The 17171-nt window shown below is 42.4% G+C and overlaps 1 pseudogene; it reads right to left on the bottom strand.

Annotated features, from left to right (window-relative positions):
- Positions 1 to 2731: 2731 nt before the first annotated feature.
- LOC132432784 (abnormal spindle-like microcephaly-associated protein homolog) lies at positions 2732 to 8276 on the bottom strand (annotated as a pseudogene).
- Positions 8277 to 17171: the final 8895 nt, after the last annotated feature.

Raw genomic sequence — 17171 nt, 5'->3', positions numbered from 1 at the left:
TAAATCTTTTTGTTAATAAGCTAAAATCAATTAATCATTTTTAAATAAAATTTAACTGCCTGAACAAAATGTAAAGTCACAGCTGAAGTTCAGTAATGGAGAATACACCAACAAACAAACCATACAAGTTAAGCATAGCAACTATTTAAAGGAAAAACCAACAAGCAGTATTCTTTGATATACAGACTTGGCTACCACAGGTACACCCTGGGTTTTGTGCCCATCCTGCTGCAGAATCCTGAGGGCATGCATCTCTCTGAGGACCATCAGATTTTCCGACATGATAATGGTAAAAAAAAAAAACTAAAGAAAATAGAAGAATGCACCAGTTAAAGACTAAAGGAAATGAAAACATTGAGGATTTTAATAAAAGATTAATTTTTTAAAACAGTCAACTCCTAGTGGTTTTCTTTTTTTTTTTTTTTTTTTTTTTTTTGCTGTACGCGGGTCTCTCACTGCGGAGCACAGGCTCCAGACGCGCAGGCTCAGCCGCTTTGCGGCATGTGGGATCCTCCCGGACCGGGGCACCAACCCGTGTCCCCTGCATCGGCAGGCAGACTGCCAACCACTGTGCCACCAGGGAAGTCCCCGGTTTTCTTTTTTGAAATATATTTTTATTCATTTATTACTTATTTATTTTTGGCTGCTTTGGGTCTTAGTTGCGGCACGCGGGATCTCTTCATTGCGGTGCGCGGGCTTCTCTCTAGTTGTGGCGTGCGGGTTTTCTCTTCTCTAGTTGTGGTGCGCAGCCTCCAGGGCATGTGGGCTCTGTAGTTTGCAGCACGCAGGCTCTCTTGTTGAGGCGCGTGAGCTCAGTAGTTGTGGCACGCATGCTTAGTTGCCTTGTGGCATGTGGGATCTTAGTGGCCTGACCAGGGATGGAATCCATGTCCCCTGCATTGCAGGGAGGACTCCTTACCACTGAACCACCAGGGAAGTCCCCCGAGTGGTTTTCTAATTCAGTTCGTTTTAACATTCTAAATATTATTGAACCATGCACCATGTGAAAAACTCAAATTCCGATGAACTTTTTATGAGCAATGTTCCATCAAAATGGTTCCAATGGCATCAGATTGCTGTAGATTCCAGTCCCAACCAGTCATTGTCATTCAGCGAGTCACTTAACATCTGAGCTTCTGTTTCGTCAGTGAAGTAGAAATAATAATACATACCTCACTGGGTTTTATAAAAATTTAAACTAGAAAATGTATTTAAAACATCCTAGTATTGTCATTTGTAAATGCTGAGAAAGGAGTTTATTATACTTGTTGTTACATCTAGTACCACATCTTATATATTCAAGAAACTAACAGGAAAATTGCTGTATAACAAAATGGCAATAATATATAATGACAGGGTCTATTAACCTAATGAGCATTTATTAAAGGACTTTAAATTTCATACTGAGAGGTCAATTAAGCTAACCAAATGTCTTTATAAGTGAAACCATATTTTATTAAAGAATCTATTAAAAGTATATACTAAAAAAATTATCTTTTTTTTCAAAAATCAAATGGTGACTTACCTTTAGGCTGATTTGTAGCCACAAAGGATTATATGACAACAGCCAGTTCAGGACTTTCTGTCATTCTCCTGAAATGCAAGTGAAAAGCAAGTAAGCTCAGATCACTAATCAAATAGAGACAGTAAATAAAATTTCATGGAGAATTCAGTGGCAAAAAAGGAAAGTCGCATACATGAAATAATTTAAATAAAGTATACTTCCACTCTTTAACATACATGACCACATTTAAGTTTGTGAGATTTTTAGACAGCAAAGCCAAACTGTGAAATACAACATTTCTAGAGTATATTTGAAGAATTTAAAGTTTAAAGAATTAATCTCAAGATTTCTGTAATGTTCTTACCCACATCTTTCTTCCAAGAATTAACCGCTTAACTTCAATGTCAATTTCAAGATTTTTCATAGCTTTAACCATTTTTTCAGAAGTAAATAAATGACATGCAGCACAACGTAATCTATTTAACTTGTAAGCTCTGAGAGACACTTCATCCTTGGTAGGAGCTCTCAGGACACTTACACCTGCAAACTGTATCCCAAGTCGAACCACTCCTCACAACCTCTATTGTCCAGGTTCCAACATGATCACCTCTAACCCAGACTAATGGGAGAGCCTCCTAACTGGTTTCTCTGCTTCCACCCCCTTTATAAATTAGAAAGCTAAGCCCTTAAAGAATTTGATTTGTTAAAATTAAATTCTGAAATGCAATTTGAATTTTTATAAAACATTTTCTTCCCTTAGGAAGTTCTCGGTCTAGCACAGAAGTGTAGAAAGAATCACAATACACTGCATAAGGAGAAGTACACATGAGGAGTCATGGGACAAGGGGAGGGAGAGCTAAGTCACCTAAACGGCAGGCCAGCCTCCTGGCAGGGGTGACCCTGAGCTGACCCTGCAGTGGACGTGACACACCAGGAACGGGGCCTTCCACTGAACTGCCAAGTGCCCGGAGCCAAGAACACAGATAAGAAAAACAAGACAAAAAAGAGGTTGGAAGAGGTAGAAAAGAATTCAATACTATGAAAAATAACAGTGACAGCTAACAGTCGAATACTTTGTGCCAGGCACTATCAGAGTCTTGTAATTTAGGTTACCTCATGCAGTCATCACTTAAGTTGTTTATTATGGCTGTGATTAGAAATATCCTGAACTGCAGAAAATTTAGGCTGGTTATGGTTTCTTAAAAGTGTAATAATTTGACTTCATTTCTAAAGCTTGGATTTTTCAAAAATAGCTTTTGGAGATTTTGAACCCTGACATTCAGGAATCAAGGTAAAACTTCATTTCTTCTCTCATCTTGAGGAGGTTGTGAGAATTTTCATTTGATGATGGTGATAATTCACATATATGCTGAGATATATACGCCATGTTATCTTTTACACATTGACTTGGGGGTAGAATTGGACTAATTGACTCCGATTCTAGATCCTAATTTAGTCTGTAATTATCATTTATGAAAGAATCTGGACTTAAAATTGTGCAGAAAATCTCATGCACACGTTTTGATTCCAAATGCATAGGCTTTGAATAATCTTTACAAACATATCTGGTGAAAGACATTCCACTAATTCTGGTTCATTATTAGCTACACAGCTATTATTCACAAAAAAATCTGGACTTAGAAAATTTCCTTGGCTTTGTGTGATGTTCAAAGTTGAAAAACAGTTTGGGGGTAAGAATAAGTTTACTATTCTCTTCGCTTTGGCCATTAACATTATCTATGGGGTCAAAGGAAGTTTCAGTTATGACTTTCTCATTAAAATTATATCTTTCAAAATGTTGGGGATGGTTGTATATATGTAATTTATTTAGTAGATTTGAATTATAAACATTACTTAGGTGTATGTTTTGTGGCTGCAAAGGCTTTTGATTTTTAGTTTGTCTATTTTCTTTCTTAAGGCATAAGAAAGAAAGGCCTTCTTTCTTAAGGCCTTTCTTAAGGCATAACAAAATGAAGTGCTAGTCTTTTTATCCTTAATTGAAAGGTTAATCGGCTAATCCAGGAGGAGAGCACATGAGCAAAAAAGATGCTCAAAGTGTTCACTCCATCTTTCTTTTCTCTGCCTTCTCCGCTTCCATCCAACTTCCCATGAGGAAGCCCTTCCATCATTTGTAACAATCTATATAGACTAAGGCACAGAGAGCGAGTCAGTTCTGAGAGACACAAACGGATTTATGACTGATACCTGCTTTTCAGACTGCAGTGATAGTCTAGCTATAAAACTTCAGCTTTTATGGAGACAAATACCCTCAGAGGTCTAAAAACAGAAATAAAACATAAAGCATTTTACCTTTTCCCTTTTGTAAATCTTTATTTGGTCTCCCCCACCCCCCAACTCCACCCTTTAAAAAAATTTCTTAGGTAACCAAACAAATGAGGGAACAGATCTATTATACTACTTTCTTTTAAATATGCCTCTATTACCTTCAGTAATGGCATTCTTGGATATGCATCACTGTTAATTTTTTGAACAGAAGCATTGCCATGTGTCTGAGATAAGAATCTTACTATTTTATCTAGATTCTGAAAGACAGCAGAAAGTCAGAATTACAATTAAAAAAGTGGGCTGCATCTCCCTCCTTTGGGAAAAGATTAAAAAAATATTGTCAATCAATAAACAAGATGATCTCTCATAATTCCATCTAGTTCTAAGATTCTGTGGTCTTTGTTTACAAACTTTTTATTAGTGACAAATCAGAAAATGGTAGTTGCAGCCAGTGACAACTGAAGCTGCCTTGTTATTAAATGGATCTGGCCCGCCCCCTTGTGGCCATAAGTGCAATGACCATGACTGTTTGAGAAGCCTGCCTGTGAAGGAGGGAAGAGTCAGGTTTGGGGCTGCCTTGCCAGTCAGTTCATCCAAGTCTCCCAGTCACATCAAATTAGAATCAAACTCATTGCACAATAGACGGGTGGCTTATTTTCTTGAAGAAGTGCGAGCTGCCTCATGTTGGCCTCTACTCGTTTGCAGAGCAAAAGCTCCTATTTCCAGAACTGGCACCAATGAGTCTGTTAAACCATCCAGTTGAGTTGTTCATAACCCTGGATACAGAGATCATTTGAGGGGTTTGTAAAAAGTAAAAATGCCCCGACCCTCCTCTATGTCCTCCCCAGGAGTGATGCTGAAGCGGGGTCCTGGTACCGGTGGTTTTTTTAAAGCTCACCACTGAGGTACCGTGCAGTCAGGATGGAAACACCACGTAGCTTAATCCCATTCAATAGGATGGCTGGTGATTTTAACTGAATGTTATTTTGAAGACTCAGACCCAAATGACAAACCCCCTACATTACAGCAGTCCTATGCAGATTCTAACACACCAGTATTATTGAAGTTTTAAAAAGAATGACTAGGAGATTAAAAGAAACCCAAAAGATCATTTAAAAAAGTTTTCCTTGGATTGGCCCCAGTAAATCTGCTCTACAAAAATATCCCAAATGACAGTCTTCTGGTCCTCACTCCTTATTAGGCCTAGATACATTGTACTGTAGACCTATTTTTATACTAATTGTGAATTTCTGTCACTATTTGGCAAGTATAACACTTTACCTAGTGGTTCGTTAGATGCCATCTGCGTACATCGAGTTTTCTGCATTTACCCCCAGAAATTCACATTAGTGAGTGTGGAGTGGTGAGTAGAAATCTCCCTCATTTAACAAGCAATCCAGACAAATCTGACGCACGTGGTTGAGGCATCTCAGAGAAACGCTGCTTAGTCATACCGTGACACGCTAATTCACTGAAGGTGTGGGGTGTGTTGTAGTTAAGGGATGTTCTAATATTTATTTTCTACTACAGTGCTTTCCAAAATGTGGTCCCTGGACCAGTAGCAGAGGCATCACCTGGGAACTTCTTAGAAATGCAAGTTCTAGTCCTATTCTACACATATGGAATCAGAAACTCTGAAGGTGGGGACCCAAAAGTACTTTAACCAGCCCTCCAGGTGATTCTGATGCATTCTTAAATGTGAGAACCACCGGTCTCCTCAAAACATCCCAACCTCCTTGATAGCTGTTTGATGTAGCTTCTTCTTGTTCTTAGAATTTTTCCCTCAACCTCCTAACATATGTCTTTAGGGAGGAACCATGTCTCACGTCTATAAATCAATATAAGGGAAAGCGCATGGGATTTAAAATTATAAGACCTGGATGGGAATCCCAGCTCTGTCAATTGCTATGAATAAAACCATGCATAAATATTTCCACCCGCTGAGCATATTTCCTCATTAAAAATCAGGAAGAGAACATTTATTCAGGACACAGAGTCCAGACTTTTGCTTGAAGCTTTCTCTCATTTGAGCACCATGCACAACTGCAGCTGGCATTACTTCCAACCAATGGATGAGAAAATAGACACGGAAGACTCAGAAGAGTGAACTGAGCTGCCTACCCTGATCCACTGGACACAAACCCTTTGACAGTGTTGCCTTATCTACAAATGTGGATAAGGACTCCATGAGTTTGATGTAAGGATTAAATAAGGCAACAGAGTTTAAAAGAATTTGTAAACGGTGAACATTATGTTTGTATGTATTATCTTAGTGGCTTGGTGGGTTAAGTGGAATCAGCACACTCAGACCTGAAGCTGAGGGAAATCAACAGCTAATAAAAGACAAGTTTTGTTTTAAAGCAGAAACCATAACACATCATAAACAATTGGTTTTTAAAAAGAACAGTGAGCTTTTACACTATAAAAGAGTAAATTCTAAAACAAAAGAACAAAACCAAAAAAAAATAACACAGCAAACCTTTAGTTCCACATAACAAAAAAGAATAAGTAAAAAAGTATTACGTAGATAGAAAAAATATATACCTTTCCATGTAAAGCAAGCATTTATAAACTAAAGGGGAAGGGCAGGTTCTTAAGTGTAGCTGAACCACTGCTTAGATACAAGCCCATGGACCTCAGATTAGAGCCTCTTCTCACTGCCTTAGGAAGCTGTTATTTAGACAAGGAGTAAGACTCCCTCAGCTTTTTTTTTTTTTTTTTTTTCCTTTTCACACTTTCAGAGGTTCTAATCAATGGAAAGACCAGAGCAGTCAAAATAAGGATGTAAATTCTTTGGATTTTGGTGACAGGAATGGGAGCATTGCTCTGGTCAATGCAATGCAGAAAAGCTACCCAGGAAGTTCTGAAACAAAAGTCACAAAATTTGAATCGCCATTAAAATTACACTGCAGGGCTTCCCTGGTGGCGCAGTGGTTAAGAATCCGCCTGCCAGTGCATGGCACACTGGTTCAAGCCCTGGTCCAGGAAGATCCCACATGCCGCGGAGCAACTAAGCCCGTGCGGCACAACTACGGAGCCTGAGCTCTAGAGCCTGCGAGCCACGACTACTGAGCCCAAGTGCCACAACTACTGAAGCCCGCAGGCCTAGAGCCCGTCCTCTGCCACAATAGAAGCCACTGCAATGAGAAGCCCGCGCACCACAACGAAGAGTAGGCCCCGCTCGCCGCAACTAGAGGAAGCCCGCACGCAGCAACGAAGACCCCAATGCAGCCAAAAATTAAAAAATAAAAAGTACACTGCAGCATAAAGAACTCTTTAAAATAATTTTGATAGATACAATTAATGGATGTATTATTTAACTATTGCATTATTACAGATTACTATTATCACAAAAGCACTGCAATGAAAATTATTCTGTTGATACATATATCTTTATTTCCCCATTTCTTTAGAAAAAAAAAAACAAAAACAAAAAAACTACACTACAGCAAAGGAAACAAAAGAGTAAAACACTGAAGTGTTCATACTTGTTGAAAACAACCCTGAAGAGGTGTTTTTGGCTTTGTTGCTATAGACATTCAGCTAAAAAGGAGCTCACTCTTTCTCTATGATAAGTATTAGAGTTACCCTCACTCTGTGGAATCAGTTTCCCTATGGAAACTAAAGTGGATATTTAAGATGACTGATGAAAAGCAATTAAAAAACCCTGCTCTAACCAAAGTACTCCTGGCAGTTTTAAATACAGACAGATGGATGGATGGATAGATGGATGGATAGAGAGACAGATGAAAGAATATTAATTTTAAAAGTGCCATCCATTACTCTAGAACCGCAAGTCTTCTCGAGGGCCGAAGCCTATGAAAAACGCTTCTCTGTAACAGAAAGCTAGGAAAGTGCTCCTAAGGATGCTCCGCGCAGGCGCGTGGACGCGCTGTCACCGCCGAGTCCCCGCCGACCCGGCTCCTCTGCCCCGGGGACCAGGGCTCACTCAGAGTTAGAGGGAAGGACCTGGCTTTATCTCCAGGCCTCAGGTCCGCTGCTGCTCGTTCCGAGGCCCCTCCCGGAGCGCGGCGGGGTGACCGCGGAGGGCCCACTCCCCTCCTACCTGCAGCACGAAGGCGCTCGGCCAGACGGTGAAGCCGCACTCGGCGGCCGGGCCACGGGACAACCTCACGGCGGTCGCCTCCTCGTTGGGGTTGTCCAGGGCCAGGGGCAGCGTCCGCGAGGCTCCCAGGAGCACTTCGCCGAAGCAGAGGAAGGACGACCTGCAGAAGTGGCTAAGGGACAGGACCGGCGGGGAGGCCGCCTCCTCCTCGGCCCGGGGGCCCCGCGGCCCCGCCCGCGGCCTCGGTTCCGGGGGCTCCGCTCACAGCAGTCGCGCCCCCGACGCCTGGTCGCCATGGCGGCCTCTGGGCCCAACAGGCTGCTCCGAGCCGCCCGTGGAGGAACGCCCAACGTGTCCTCTCGGGAAGCTGCGGGAATTGGAGCGAATTCGCCCCCCTTCTCGTGCAATCGCCGGGACCCGGCAAATAAGCGTGGCACAGACTCGCAAACTAGAAACAGGAGCAAACAGCGCAGATTCTTTGCTGTTTAAACTTCCCGCCTCCACTAATGGGATCCCCAGGCCCCGCCCGCCTCCATGCGGGGCCAATCACCTTTCCCGGCAGCAGCCCCGGCCAATGAGAAGAAGGCGCCTTATTTAAACGTATCGGCGGCGGCCCGTCGCTCTGCGCGCGGAGGCGGCAGTGGCGTCGGGGTCTCAGTGGGCCCCGAGGCCCGGGGCTCAGACTCGGAATTCGCCTTTCGGTTTTGTGAACAGGTTGCTTGAAAGAAAGAGGTTCACAGCACTTCCACCGTAAATGCAGCAGTCATTGCCTTGCTGGGACAGTGATTTCCCTCCCCCAGTATCCCCGCCCAGGGTCACAACCCTGAGCTCCCCGCAGAGGCTTCCTGGGCCCAAATGGGAGAAAATGAGGAAAATTAAATGTATAGTTGTAAGGCCAACTGGCCCGAGGCAGGGGAACACAATCAGATTCACAGGTTGCATCAGAACGAAATTCTCCGGACCACCCAGTTCCAGAAACTGTCCTGGAGACATTCCGGACCACCCAGTTCCAGGAACTGACCTGGGGACTTTGAAACCAGCCCAGCCTTCCCGCCTTTCGAGGGGCGGGACTAACGGTCCCCCAGGATACCCGAAAAGACCACCAAATAAGGAATACCCTGCGCCCTCCCAGATTCACCACACCCCTTTCCCTTCTTCCCCTATAAAGTTTTGCCCAATCCTCGCCTGGGTGTGACTTCTCTGGCCCCTTTCTCTCGGACCAGTGAACCTCGCCCGGGAGCGCTCCTTAATAAAGCTCACTTGAAGCTTTCCTCTGTTTCGTGGTGCCATTTGTTAAGATCCGACCTTACAATAGTTAGTGTGAACGTGCTGATGTCAGTGCCTGACCCCAGCAGGGCCTCAGTGATACTGGGAGCAAAACTAGGTAAACAAACAAAACCTGAGATTCCCAGAAATTCATAAGCGATGGTCTTGACTGGCATTGCCCTTGACAAATAACTTCCGGTTTTCATTTTAATTGTAGACATCTGATAATAATGGTTATCGCTTATATGTTACTCTTTGCCAGGCATTGTTTTAAGCCCTGCACATATTTATCTCAACCTTCATTTCAACCCTGTGAGGGAGGTGCCATGATTCGTGCTTCACAGATGAGTGAGGCCGGCGTCCAGCCAGCCAGGAAGTGGCAAAGCCAAGAGACGGACACAGGCAGCTCGGCTGGTCTTGCTCTCACCCCTGCACCTACTGCCTCTAAAGACAGGAGAAGACTTTAAAAAATAAGGTGTGGATGTGTGTACGCGTGCATGAAATATATCAGGAGGAGACTTTAAAAAATAAATTGTAGATGTGTGTACGCGTGCACGAAATATATCAAAAGAAATCTCCCTGGGTGGAAAACCAAAATGAGGAAGGTGGGATCTGAAATTATATTCACTGACACCCATTTTGACCTGATGTTAAACCCGGTTATCTTAACGATACTGAATCAAAAGTGTTCATGGAGGTTTCTTAAAATCCTAATTTAGGATTGATGCACAATGAGACCACTACTCCATAATTTTTTAGCAAAATGTTAATGTGAACGACAATAACCTTCATATACACTTAATTTATATTTATTATTTCATACTGTGAATGTTGTTCATCAAATTAACATTACGCATATAAGCCCTTAAGCTTAAGTCACTGAAATGTTTGTTTCAACCCTTTTTAACATGATAGTAACACATCTTGTTTATCTATGCTCTCCCCTCACAGCTTCTCTTCATAAAGCAAAGCTGTTGACGCACAATTTTAGAAAATCCAGAATGAACTGTATGGATTATTTTTTATTTGCCCTCCACTTCCATCCTCCACCCTTTTCCAGCCTGCTCTTTGCTGTGGGATGCTGGCCTGTGTTCTGTATTTGCTACATCCATAGTTTTTTTACTCTGTAGCTTCTGTTTTACTCAAAGAGAGAGGTAAGGGTACTTCCCCCTTTCCTGCCCCCCTTGGGCTGGCTCCATCTCAACATTAAAATCACAAGTAGCTGGAGAGGTGCCCTCTCCTCATGGGTCTCTGGGGATCTGGGTGTGGGGATACCATGGTGTTACTAGTCCCAGGATATGGCACTATTGCTTGTTTCCCTGCATCCCTGTCACATCTTTGCAAATGGTCCCTTTATTAAACTTCCTTGAATTCCACTACATTGGAGAGGGCCAACTATTTCCTTAGTGTCCCTGGCTGATGCAATAGTGGCCTTAGGAAATTGCCTCTTAAGATCGAATTCTGAATTGAGTTGCTCCTATCTGAGGAGCACAGGGATAAACTCCTGCTAGCGAGAAACATCATGATAATCCACGGGATGCGGTAGCATCCTGAGTCCTCAAATCATCTATCTGTGGCGGCAGCATGAGATGAAGTGCATACGAAGGGCAATTTATTCAAAGATCAGGTGGCCGGGGCACACAGTGGCTATGCCAACACTTTATAAATGATTATAAAGCTTAGAGTGTCACCTGGTTTCACCTGACCACCCTGGAGAGCATACATAGGGAAAAAGAAAATGAAACTCTGTTGAACATCCAAGGGTACCACTAAGAACATACCTTGAGAACAAGAATGTGTGGACGGAAGGCCTGAAGAAGCCCCTCACTTCCTGTGGTCTCAGGGAACACATGGCCGAGGACTAATCCCGAGGCTGCTGGTAAATGTGGCAGCACTGATGAAATGCTCGACCCTACCAGCCCTCCTAGCTAAGGGGAGGGAGGGGGACCCTGGGAAGGAGTACGGTATTTGGGCAAAATTTTAAAGGCTGAGAGCTTGTATTTCTCCCTATTCCCACAAACCTCCCTCACCAGCAGAGGCAGCCCCTCCACCGGTCCTTTATATTGATGACATTTGCTAATTAAATCTGATGAGCAAGAAACAGCTGTCAGGAGCTGGGAGGGTCTGAGACTTACCCCGCTGAAGCTTTACTGGAACACAGAGACACCCATTCCTTTACATGTTATCTATGGCCGCTTTCACACTACAAAGGTGGAGTCGAATAGTTCCAGGAGAAATCATATTGCCTGCAAAGCCTGTACTACTTAGTATCTGGCCCTTTACAAAGAAGTTTGCTGACCTGGGATCTAATCCAAGGAACCAAACAACTGGATGTGACAAGCAACATTCCATTATCAAGTCAAAGTTGTGAACACCAGCCCAGGGCTGAGCAGGCCCCAAGTTCACAAGCTGCACAGACGACACGGGTCCTGTAATATCTCCTCCTCCTACACTGTCTCTCTCAGGCTGTACCTCGGGGAAATCGGGGATCTCCTTGACCATTTCATAAAGGAAGACAAAGCCTGGTTTATGGACGGTTGTGTATGGTAGGCCAGATGTGAGCAGAGCTGCGCTATAGCCTCCCCTCAGGGTAGATGAGAACACTCAGGGAGCAGAAGTTTGGATGGTGCATCTAATCCACTTCCAAGGGGAGAAGACACGTCTCTGCTCTCTGCTGACTCAAGGGCACAGTCAACAGATTGGGCAGCAGGTCAAGGGTTTGGAAAAAGCAAAATGAAAACTTGGTGACAAGTTAAGTCTGGGGAGGAGAGGTATGTAAAATGACATCTCAAGATAGGGACAGGGGGACTTCCCTGGTGGCACAATGGTTAGGAATCCGCCTGCCAATGCAGGGGACATGGGTTTGAGCCCTAGTCGGGGAAGATCCCACATGCTGCGGAGCAACTAAGTCCGTGTGCCACAACTGCTGAGCCTGTGCTCTGGAGCCCGTGAGCCACAAGTACTGAGCCCATGTGCCCCAACTACTGAAGCCTGCACGCCTAGAGCCCGTGCTATGCAACAAGAGAAGCCACCACAGTAAGGAGCCCGCGCACCACAACAAAGACCCAACGCAGCCAAAAATAAATTAATTAATTTAAAAGAAAAATAGGGACAGGAAATTAAGAAATTTGTGTCCCTAGTAAATGCCATCAGAGAATATCCAAGGCAAAGGAAGAGCTCAAAAATCAGGCAAACAAGACAACCTGTCCTGCTTAGGTGTCAGAACCTCTTTCCTCAGAGACCCCATTCTTATTTGGTGAACCCATGTATACACTGGCCATGGCCGCAGATATGCGGGCTATGAAAGAGCTTAAACAGTCTCCCTCTTTCCAAGGCTGATCGGATATCCCACCGCTGAGAGCCTGACCTGCGAACAGAGGCCAAGCAGAACCCCCAATGTGACTCCACTCCCCAGGGACCAACCAGTTACCTGTGGCATGTGGGTTACATTAAACCCTTTCTACCACAGAAGAGGTGGTATTTCCTCTCTGGAGTAGATGCATTTGCTGAGTATAGATTGCTGTACCTGCCCCCACTATCCATGCACAGACATACAGAATGCTTTCTCTAGAACCAATGAATCTGTGGAGGTTTTCAAAGTGTGTCTAAAAATTCTTGGTCACTTCTCCCTTCAAGAGGGGAATCTTAATTTGTGTCCCTTGAGTGGTGTGGACTTAGGGACTCGCAGTGGCAGACGTGATGTGATATCACTTCCTAGATTAGGTTATAAAATATTGCAGCTATGACAGGCTCTTGGTGCTCTGGCTGGTGTCAGGGCTGTGCCTATGAGGTGGGAGAGCCAAATTCAGGACATTGGTCCACCAGAGACCTCCCAGCTCCACGTAATATAAAATGGTGAAAATCTCCCAGAGATCTGCATCTCAACGCTAAGACCAAGCTTCACTAAATGACCAGGAAGCTACAGTGCTGGACACCCTATGCCAAACAACTAGCAAGACAGGAGCACAACCCCACCCATTAGCAGGGAGGCTGCCTAAAAGCATAAGGTCACAGACACCCCAAACACCACCAGACGCAGACCTGCCCACCAGAAAGAAAAAATCCAGCCTCATCCACCAGAACACAGGCACCAGTCCCCTCCACCAGGAAGGCTACACAACCCACTGAACCAACCTTACCCACTGGGAACAGACACCAAAAACAAAGGGAGCTACAAACCTGCAGCCTGCGAAAAGGAGACCCTGAACACAGTAAGTTAAGCAAAATGAGAAGACAGAGAAGCACACAACAGATGAAGGAGCAAGGTAAAAACCCACCAGACCTAACAAATGAAGAGGAAAAAGGGAGTCTACCTGAAAAAGAATTCAGAATAATGACAGTAAAGATGAACAAAAATCTGGGAAATACAAAGGAGAAAATACAAGAAACGTTTAAGAAGGATCTAGAAGAACTAAAGAGCAAACAAAAAATGATGAACAACAAAATAAATGAAATTATAAATTCTCTAGAAGGAATCAATAGCACAATAACTGAGGCAGAAGAACAGATAAGTGTCCTGGAAGATAAAATAGTTGAAATAACAACTGCAGGGCAGAGTAAAGAAAAAAGAATGAAAAGAATTGAGGACAGTCTCAGAGACCTCTGGGACAACATTAAATGCACCAACATTCGAATTGTAGGGATCCCAGAAGATGAAGAGAAAAAGAAAGGGACTGAGAAAATATTTGAAGAGATTATAGTTGAAAACTTCCCTAATATGGGAAAGGAAATAGTTAATCAAGTCCAGGAAGCACAGAGTGTCCCATACAGGATAAATCCAAGGAGAAACATGCTAAGGCATATTACTAAAACTATCAAAAATTCAGTACAAAGAAAACATACTAAAAGCAGCAAGGGAAAAACAACAAATAACATAGAAGGGAATCCCCATAAAGTTAACAGCTAATCTTTCAGCAGACACTCTGCAAGACAGAAGGGAATGGCAGGATATATTTAAAGTGAGGAAAGGGGAAAAACCTACAACCAAGATTACTCTACCCAGCAAAGATCTCATTCAGAATTGACGGAGAAATTAAAACCTTTACAGACAAGCAAAAGCTAAGAGAATTCAGCACCACCAAACCAGCTTTACAACAAATGCTAAAGGAACTTCTCTAGGCAGGAAACACAAGAGAAGGAAAAAACCTACAATAACAAACCCAAACCAATTAAGAAAATGGTAATAAGAACATACATATCGATAATTACCTTAAACGTGAATGGATTAAATGATCCAAACAAAAGACACAGGCTTGCTGAATGGATACAAAAACAAGACCCATATATATGCTGTCTACAAGAGACCCACTTCATACCTAGGGACACATATAGACTGAAAGTGAGGGGATGGAAAAAGATATTCCATGCAAATTGAAATCAAAAGAAAGCTGGAGTAGCAATTCTCATATCAGACAAAATAGACTTTAAAACAAAGACAATTACAAGAGACAAAGAAGAACACTACATAATGATCAAGGGATCAATCCAAGAAGAAGATACAGCAATTGTAAATATTTACACACCTAACATAGGAGCACCTCAATACATAAGGCAAATACTAACAGCCATAAAAGGGGAAATCGACAGTAACAGAATCATAGTAGGGTACTTTAACAACCCACTTTCACCAATGGACAGATCATCCAAAATGAAAATAAATAAGGAAACACAAGCTTTAAATGATACATTAAACAAGATGGACTTAATTGATATTTATAGGACATTCCATGCAAAAACAATACAATACACTTTCTTCTCAAGTGCTCATGGAACATTCTCCAGGATAGATCATATCCTGGGTCACATATCAAGCCTTGGTACATTTAAGAAAATTGAAATCATATCAAGTATCTTTTCCAACCAGAATGCTATGAGACTAGATATCAATTACAGGAAAAAATCTGTAAAAAATACAAACACATGGGGGCTAAACAATACACTATTTCATAACCAAGAGATCATTGAAGAAATCAAAGAGGATATCAAAAAATACCTAGAAACAAATGACAATGAAAGCATGACGACCCAAAACCTATGTGATCCAGCAAGAGCAGTCCTAAGAGGGAAGGTTATGGCAATACGATCGTACCTTAAGAATCAAGAAACATCTCAAATAAACAACCTAACCTTACACCTATAGCAATTAGAGAAAGAAGAACAAAAACCCCTAAGTTAGCAGAAGGAAAGAAATCATAAATATCAGAGTGGAAATAAATGAAAAAGAAATTAAGCAAGTGATAGCAAAGATTGATTAAACTAAAACCTGGTTCTGTGAGAAGATAAACAAAATTGATAAACCATTAACCAGACTCATCAAGAAAAAAAGGAAGACACAAATCAACAGAAGTAGAAATGAAAAAGGAGAAATAACAACTGACACTGCAGAAATACAAAGGATCCTGAGAGATTACTACAAGCAACCATATGCCAATAAAATGGACAACCTGGAAGAAATGCACAAATTCTTAGAAAAGCACAGCCTTCTGAGACTGAACCAGGAAGAAATGAAAATACAAACAGACCAATCACAAGCAATGAAATTGAAACTGTGATTAAAAATCTTCCAACAAACAAAAGCCCAGGACCAGATGGCTTCAGAGGAGAATTCTATCCAACATTTAGAGAAGAGCTAACACCTACCCTTCTCAAACTTTTCTATAATATAGCAGAGGGAGGAACACTCCCAAACTCATTCTACGAGGCCACCATCACCCTGATACCAAAACCAGACAAAAATGTCACAAAGAAAGAAAACTACAGGCCAATATCACTGATGAACATAGATGCAAAAATCCTCAACAAAATACTAGCAAACAGAATGCAACAGCACATTAAAAGGATCACACACCATGATCAAGTGGGGTTTATCCGAGGAATGCAAGGATTCTTCAGTATACGCTAATCAATCAATGTGATACACCATATTAACAAATTGAAGGAGAAAAACCATATGATCATCACAATAGATGCAGAAAAAAGCTTTCGACAAAATTCAACACACACTTATGATAAAAACCCTACAGAAAGTAGGCATAGAGGGAACTTACCTCAACAAAATAAAGGACATTATGACAAACCCACAGCCAATATCGTCCTCAATGTTGAAAAACTGAAACCATTTCAAATAAAATCAGGAACAACACAAGGTTGCCAACTCTCACCACTATTATTCAACATTGTTTTGGAAGTTTTAGCCACAGCAATCAGAGAAGGAAAAGAAATAAAAGGAATCCAAATCGGAAAAGAAGAAGTAAAACTGTCATGGTTTGCAAGTGACATGGTACTATATATAGACAATCCTAAAGATGCCACCAAAAAGCTACCAGAGCTAATCAATGAATTTGGTAAGGTAGCAGGATACAAAATGAATGCGCAGAAATCTCTTTCATTCCTACACACTAATGACGAAAAATCTGAAAGTGAAATTAAGAAAGCACTCCAATTTACCATTGCAACAAAAAGAATAAAATACCTAGGAATAAACCTATCTAAGGAGACAAAAGATGTGTAGGCAGAAAACTATAAGACACTGATGAAAGAAATTAAAAATGATACAAACAGTGGAGAGATAGACCATGTCCTTGGATTGGAAGAATCAACATTGTGAAAATGACTCTACTACCCAAAGCAATCTACAGATTCAATGCAATCCCTATCAAACTACCACTGGCAGGCTTCCCTGGTGGTGCAGTGGTTGAGAGTCCGCCTGCCGAGGCAGGGGACATGGGTTCATGCCCTGGTCCCGGAAGATCCCACATGCCGTGGAGAGGCTGGGCCTGTGAGCCATGGCCGCTGAGCCTGGGCATCCGGAGCCTGTGCTCCGCAATGGGGAGGCCACAAGAGTGAGAGGCCCACATACCGCAAAAAACAAAACAAAACAAGAAACAAACAAACAAAAAAACTCCCACTGTTATTTTTCACAGAACTAGGACAAAAAATTTCACAATTTGTATGGAAACAGAAAAGACCCCGAATAGCCAAAGCAATCTTGAGAATGAAAAATGGAGCTGGAGGAATCAGGCTCACTGAGTTCAGATGATACTACAAAGC

Source organism: Delphinus delphis, chromosome 1, assembly GCF_949987515.2.
Source record: "Delphinus delphis chromosome 1, mDelDel1.2, whole genome shotgun sequence".
Taxonomy (NCBI): Eukaryota; Metazoa; Chordata; class Mammalia; order Artiodactyla; family Delphinidae; genus Delphinus; species Delphinus delphis.
The sequence above is the reverse complement of the archived record's forward strand: the minus strand, read 5'-3'. Positions and strand labels throughout refer to the sequence as shown.